This window comes from Nicotiana sylvestris, chromosome 7 (assembly GCF_000393655.2).
Source record: "Nicotiana sylvestris chromosome 7, ASM39365v2, whole genome shotgun sequence".
Taxonomy (NCBI): domain Eukaryota; kingdom Viridiplantae; phylum Streptophyta; class Magnoliopsida; order Solanales; family Solanaceae; genus Nicotiana; species Nicotiana sylvestris.
In genome coordinates, this window is record NC_091063.1 from 49897992 (window position 1) to 49905770 (window position 7779).

General features: G+C 36.9%; 1 pseudogene; it reads left to right on the top strand.

The window, feature by feature from the left end:
• The first annotated feature begins 576 nt into the window (after positions 1–576).
• On the top strand, positions 577–2376 carry LOC104212713 (glycerol-3-phosphate acyltransferase 1-like; annotated as a pseudogene).
• The last annotated feature ends 5403 nt before the right edge of the window (positions 2377–7779 follow it).

Genomic DNA, 7779 nt, shown 5'->3' on the forward strand with positions numbered 1-7779 from the left:
ATGGTATATCGGGAAAGGTGATTACTTCCTTTATAGTGCACATGTCCATCATTATTTTTGCAGAAACAAGGTTTAACTTTAGTAAAGTTTCACTTCCCCATTCTTTATACTCTACCAAAATGAAACAGCACAAACAAACAATAATGTTGCGCACACACCCGTGTAAAGCATGGACTCACGCTATCTAGTATTTTAGGTGAGAATTAGAATCAATCTTGGAATATAACGTATGGGAAATGAGGCTTTCCGGCAACTTGCCATTTTTTACAGCTTCAGAGGATTACCTTGAAAGTTTTATGGTTATTGAGTGAAATCTGGGTGAGAATATTCACTTCCTTGATTCTTTTCATCTATTTTGGAAGAGTTGGCTAACAGAATGCCAATTGTTGCCGCACCTAATTCTTGACTAATTTGGTGCCAATAACTGTTGACTGGTATGTATGTGTCAAGTTCCCAATCCTATAAATTCTTCCTATTTTCTTCATATCTTCCAATTTGCCCTTGTCTCTCTCCCTCCCTCCCTCCCTCCCTCCCTCCCTCCCTCCCTCTCTTTCTCTTCTCTTTCCATTATTCATCTTCAATGACATTGCCAGTGAAAATTATGGTTTTCCCAATGGTAGTACTGTACATACTTTTGGCAAACTTATGTTACATAGCTGCAATGAAGGTTAAAAACTGTGGTTTCATTTTCAAAAACTCATCATCCTTTAGATCATCCCATCCAATTCCTTTGTACCCTAGTTTAAGGGAGTGTAATATACATGGAAGAAAATAAAAAACAGTTGCATGTGACATTCAGGGCACACTTCTTAGATCTGAATCTTTCTTTCCATATTTCATGTTAGTTGCTTTTGAAGGTGGTAGCATTTTCAGAGCCTTTTTCTTACTTCTATCAAGTCCCCTTTTATTGGTTCTTGATTATGAACTCAAGTTAAGAGTTATGATCTTTATTACATTCTGTGGGTTGAGATTAAAGGACATGGACAGAGTTGGCAGAGCTGTTTTGCCTAAGTTTTATCTTGAAAATTTTAATGCTCATGTTTATGAGGTTTTAAAATCAGCAGGGTGTAGGGTGGTTTTCACAAGTGTGCCTAGAGTTATGGTGGAAGGTTTTCTTAAGGAGTATTTAAGTGTTGATAGTGTTAAAGGGACTGAGTACGAGAGTCAAACTGACTAGTTTAGATGTGAATTCGGACATAGCATTTTCAAAATTTTGGAAATAAAATTTATATATTTAGAAACTACATACTGAACTGCCATTTAATTGAACAGGAAGCGTACATGGTAAACAAGGAGGACGAAGAAAGTAGTTCAGTATTGGCAAGGGAGAAATATCCAAAGCCACTAGTATTTCATGATGGAAGGCTAGCTTTCCCACCTACACCTCTTGCAACATTAGCCATGTTTATATGGCTTCCAATTGGAATAGTATTAGCAATATTCAGACTCTTCAGTGGTATATGCTTGCCTTACAAGATAGCCATTTTCTTGGGCACTTTAAGTGGTATGAAGCTAAGGTTAAAGGGTACTGATCCACCAAGATCAGAAAATGGCAAAGGAGTACTCTATGTTTGCAATCATAGAACCCTTTTGGACCCTGTTTTCCTTAGTACATATTTGGGTAAGCCTTTGACAGCATTTACCTATAGCTTAAGCAAAATGTCTGAGATTCTTGCTCCTATAAAAACTGTGAGATTGACAAGATCAAGAAGCAAAGATGCCGAAGCCGTGCAGAGATTTCTCAGTGAAGGTAATGTTCGAACGTATTAATATATGGACTTGTCTGTATTTTTTTGTACATGGACAACTAGCTCTTTAAGGAAAGTCGTCGTCACGTCTTAAAGTAATTTTTCTTACTCTCTGTTATTTCTATTATCTGACAGGTGACTTAGTTGTTTGTCCAGAAGGAACCGCATGCAGAGAGCCATATTCTTAAGGTTCAGCTCTTTGTTTGCAGAATTAGCTGATGAGAGTGTACCTGTGGCTATGAACACAAATGTGAGCATGTTTTATGGGACTACTGCTAGTGGACTCAAGTGTTTGGACCCTATTTTCTTTTTGATGAATCCAAGACCTTCTTACACTGTTGAGATCCTTGGAAAAGTGCCCAAAGATTTGACTTGTGCTGGTGGAAAGTCTAGCTATGAGGTGGCTAATTACATACAGAGACAACTAGCTGCTGCATTGGAATTTGAGTGCACTAATCTTACAAGAAAGGACAAGTATTTGATGCTATCTGGGAATGAAGATAGTTATGATTTAGGATTTGAAACTTATGCATTCGAGATTCTAGTCCTTTTAAATTCTCGTATTCTAAATTAATTTGTACATATTTAATGGATTTTTTTAAAGATAAATATAAAATTTGGACCAAAACTATTGAATTTCGCCAAATCCATAACTCGTGTCCTAGTTCCGCCCCTGATCGGACTTAATCTTTTATTTTACCCTCATTTTCTGTTTTCACTTTAGTAGCACAAATATAAATATAATCAGCACTGATATAAATATGAATATATGTATATTACGCAATATGGTATCTTGTCGGTGTCATAAAGATACAATACACTTATTTGGTACCAAATTTATTTAGCTAAATACAACATTTAAAATAGTGAGTAACGTAATTGAGAGATCTCAACTTCGTAAAGCAAATGCAATAGGGACACCGATTATCGTGGTCTAAAGCAGAAGGTCTTCAGATTATGACTTTTCCTATCCTATTTCCTTCATTTCAAAATAAGTGTTGGCAAAGATATTAACACATCAATTTAGAAAACTTCTTTGTTCTACCATTAATGCTAAAGTTTATTTGATCAAATTACCCTTTATATCTTTTCAAATTTTCTTTGATTTCTTCTAAAACATTTAAGATCATTCATTGGCGCAAGGATATATTTGAAAGAAAAAAATCTTTTTGATTTTCTAAAGCTACACATATTTTAGACGGAATTAATTTAACTAACACTCACCTATATTAAGCCCTAGAGTATTTATTAGGGTGTCTATTGCTTTTTAAAAGAGTACTTAATACCGAGTCCGGTGGGCTATTGCTTTTTTATTTGAAAACTATCACCACAATAATCAAATACGTGTTTACTAATTCTTCCAGAAAGGGATCACGACTACTTTATCTATTTTTATCTTCTTAAACTAATAAATGTTGTTTGAATTTGTAGATTGTGAGCATTAAATGAGAAATGAATAAGTTGTGTGTTCAGTAGTGTAATCAAGGATTTGACAAAAGTTTAAAAGGTGTTAAAAGCTACGAGATCATCAATTGTTCAAGCATAGCTTAACATGGATAAATCATTTTTGTCATTATAATATATCACCTTAATTTCCTTTTGTTTATTCTTTATCACTTTACGTACGTTCATAAGTGAACCTTACTGAATTACACTGATGTCGAGTTGTCGACATATATAGATCTAGTCTTTAAGATTAATCCTCAGTGCATTTTTACAAATGAGACAAAATTAATATCCCTTTCCAAAAAAATTAGCACGTTAAACGTAATTGATCGGAAGTCCGGAGTACTATATGCTAGAAAATTACATAAGAATAAAGGAGAAATATAGTTTGAGGCATGAAAGATCACTATTTTTCAAGAGATATTGTCCATATATTCTTTAGGGGATTACAAGTTAGAATACAACAAAGCCAGACTTATACATGAAAATTGAATATTACTGCTCCTGGGGTGTCCTTATATTTATAGAACTCAAGAAAAGACTTTTCAGAAAAGTCATAATCCTATACGAACTGTTATGTTCTATTTAAATTTTAAATAATCAGAAACTGCTCCAAAAAGATATATACGAAAATAAAGCATTTATTTAAAGGTTCGACCCGGCCAATGCCCAAGCCCAAGCCCAAGTCATTTAGATATATTTAAAACAAAGGACAGCATGGTGCACTAAGCTCCCGCTATTTACGGGATTCAGGGAACGACCGGACCACAAGGGTTTATGTGCGCAGTCTTACCCTAAATTTCTGCAAGAGGTTGTTTCAACGGCTCGGATCGTGACCTCCTGGTCACATGGCAACAACGTTAACGTTTGAGGCTTTAAATTGCTAAGCCCACTAAGTTATTTAGAATGAGTATTTGACATACTTCTAAAGTACGTGTATATATATATATATAGGCATGGCCCGTGCTGTGCACAGACTCAACATTTTACATTTCCTAGCAATGGTTAACTTTTAAGTGTTTTGCATAGTGTTTTGGTGTGACAAAATAAAGAATTAATTTTTTTTCTTCGCCTCACCTCGACTTTCTCTCTCTAGGTTGTTCCTCTCGCTTCTTTCTAAATCCCCATCTTCCTTCCTCCCTCATACTTTAATTCCCAACTCACATTCGATGCATACCACCCATGCTAGTTAATCAACTGCCATCAACCATGGACCCACCAAATCCCCACAATATGCAAATTGACAAACCAGACATCCAATCATCACCCAAATCTTTCCTTCATACACTCACCTCAAATTCACATCTACCGACTTACATATCTAACACCTAATCCATCAATGACACTGTGGACTTAACATATGAAACATTAAATGAGGAAGAGTTAGGCAACTTTATTCCGTTAACAACTGAAGATAAATCTCGATTATACATTCCTTCAAAAAATTCTATCATAGTAAAAGTTTTTGGCAAAACGGTTGGGCACCAGCTACTAAAAATTAAACTTATCTATGGAAGCCCTCTGAAGATATTCATCTCATAGACTTGGGATCCAACTTTTTCCTTATCAAATTTCATTATGAGGACAATATGTGTAAGGCTTTACATGAAGGGCCTTGGTTCATACTAAACCACTTCCTCTGTGTTCGTCGTTGGGAGCCTAAGTTCATTGCTTCAGCACCCTTGGATCCAATTTTGACTATGTTACATGATAATATGCAGTTGAGCCAAATACATGCAAAGTATCATAATCTACAACAGACTTTCCATACCATTTTTCAAATGGTGTCTTGCCATCAATAGCAGCAGATGGTAGACGATTAATAAGGTGGCATGCATATGTAACTGCCTCAGCCCAAAATTCTTTGCCCAAGTCAGCATTGGACAACATACACTGTACCTTCTCCAGCAAGGTCCGGTTCATACATTCTTCCACTCCATTCTGTTGTGGTGTATGTCTGACAGTAAAGTGTCAGACGATGCCATCATTTTCACAGACCTTATTAAAATGGTCATTTTTGTATTCACCTCCATTGTCTGTGCGAATACACTTGATCCTCCTGCCTGTTTGATTCTCCACCATCATTTTCCATTTGAGAAAAATTCCCAATACTTCATCTTTGCTCTTTATTGTATACACCCACACTCTTCGGGAAAAATCATCAACAAAGGTTACAAAATAGTGCTTCCCACCCAACGAAGGTGTTTTGGAAGGACCCTAAACATCAGAGTGTACATAATCCAAAATGCCTTTAGTATTATGGATTGCTGTACCAAATTTAACCCTTGTCTGTTTCCCTTTGACACAATGCTCGCAAAACTCCAAGTTGCAAGCCTTTACTCCTTTTAACAATCCTTGATCTGATAAAGTTTTCAAGGATTTACCTCCAGCATGTCCCAAGCGCATGTGCCATAGCCTGGTTGCTTCTGCCTTATTTTCGTCACTGGATGTTACTATCGCTGTCCCAATAATTGTACTACCGCGATAACGGTACATGTTATTGTTCTTCCGATTGGCCTTCATTACCACTAGTGCACCGGAGCATACTCTCATTACTCTATTTTCTGCAATGATTTTGAACCCTTTTGATTATAGGGCTCCCACAGAGATGAGATTATTCTTCAAATCTGGTACATATCGAACATCTGTTAATGTTCTGATCATTCCATCATGGTTCCTTAATCGTATTGAACCAATGCCATATGAGGTAAGAGGGCTGTTATCCGCTGTGTGGATGACTCCATATTCTCCTTCTTGAAAATCGATGAACCAGTCCCTGTTGGGACACATATGATAGCTACAAGACGAGTCCATCAACCATATGTCTGATGATGTTGATGGCTCTGCTGTAACTAATGAGAAGTTTGAATCATCACAATTAGCTACATTTGAATCCATAAAAGCCTTTCCATTGTTATGTTTGGCCTTATTCTTCAACTTCAGACAGTCTTTCTTCCAGTGTCCCTTTTCTCGACAAAAGGCACATTCATCTTTGCTGGGTCTAGATCTTGACTTGGATCTTCCCTTCTTTATCCTCATTTGATTTTGAGGACGACCCTTCACAACCAGTGCTTCTCCTTCTCCGCCCTTTTGTTTTTCTCCCTTTCTTTGTTCATAGCTGTACAAAGTCGAACAAACTTCTCTGAGAGAAATTTCGTCATTCCAATGGAGTAGAGTAGTTTCAAGGTGCTCGTACTCATCAGGAAGTGACCCCAATAACATCAAGGCCAAGTCACCATCATCAAAAGTTGCATCCATATTTTACAAATCTGTGACCAACTTATTGAAACTGGCGATATGTTCGTTCATTGTGGTACCAAGAACATAGGTGAAGCGAAACAGTCTCTTCTTCATGTACAATTTATTTTGACCGTTTTTCTTCAAAAATTTATCCTCCAGTGCTTTCCATAATTTACTTGCAGAAGTTTCCTTTTTGTATGGATATTTCTGCTCTCTAGCAAGGTAGGATCGAATGGTACCGCAAACAATACGGTTGATAATTCTCCAATCTTCTTCTCCAATAACATCTGATCTTTTTTCTTCAATGGCAAGATCTAGCCCTTGTTGAAAAAGGACATCTAGAACCTCGCCTTGCCACATCCCAAAATGTCCTGATCCGTCAAAAATTTCTACCGCAAATTTTGCATTTGACACAATTTTTGTCATAAGCGAAGATGTCAATGATGACGTATTGTTGACACTTGATGTAGATTCTTCTTGTTTATTGTCTCCCATCTTTGACACAAATATTATTTAATAGTTGACGACACAAATCAAGATTATTTCCTTTCTGGTGTGGAAGATCAGACTAAGCTACAACCATAGAGCATACTCGGACAGAACCTTGGCTCAGTTACCAAGATAAATCTTTTCTGATGTGGGAGATCAGACTATGTTGCAACCACAGAGCATACTTGGACAGTACCTTGGCTCTGATACCAATTATTGCGGAAGCCAAATGTATATAGTAGGTAGGAAATAAGATAGGGCAACTATTAAAAGTTGATACTTGTACAACCAATTCTACAAGGGGGAAGGTATGCCCGCATATGCATTAAGGTACCATAGGAGAAACTTTTAAAAACACATGTCTATATTTGCACTCACAAGCAGGTCCTTCTCTATGAAAGTCTAAACTTACTATGTACAAAGTGTGGTCGATTTGGGCACGCAGGCTGAAATTGCCATTTTACACCAATACCACCCTTAAATTCTCTCCCTTCCATTACTCTCAACACACCCAGTACTTCCTCCACAATCTCCATAAATGACTTGGAGTGGAAAACTGTTACTTTTTCTAAAAAAAACTAAACCAAGATACGGCCGGAACACTCAACGTAGACTACTAGCTGAAGTTCAAAATTCTCCTACAGCTGCTCACAACACACAAACGATGACAGGGAAGGCGGTGGCCACGACAGATATACAGGTAACGCCAGGTAAGGTAGCAAACTCTACTATCAATCATGTATGGGCCAACAATGTTACAAAACATATTTGACACCTAATCAACAACCTTTATTGACTAACAACACTTTTGGAAGTTTAAAAAATTTGGATTCATCTTCTGAAGCTATCACGATTG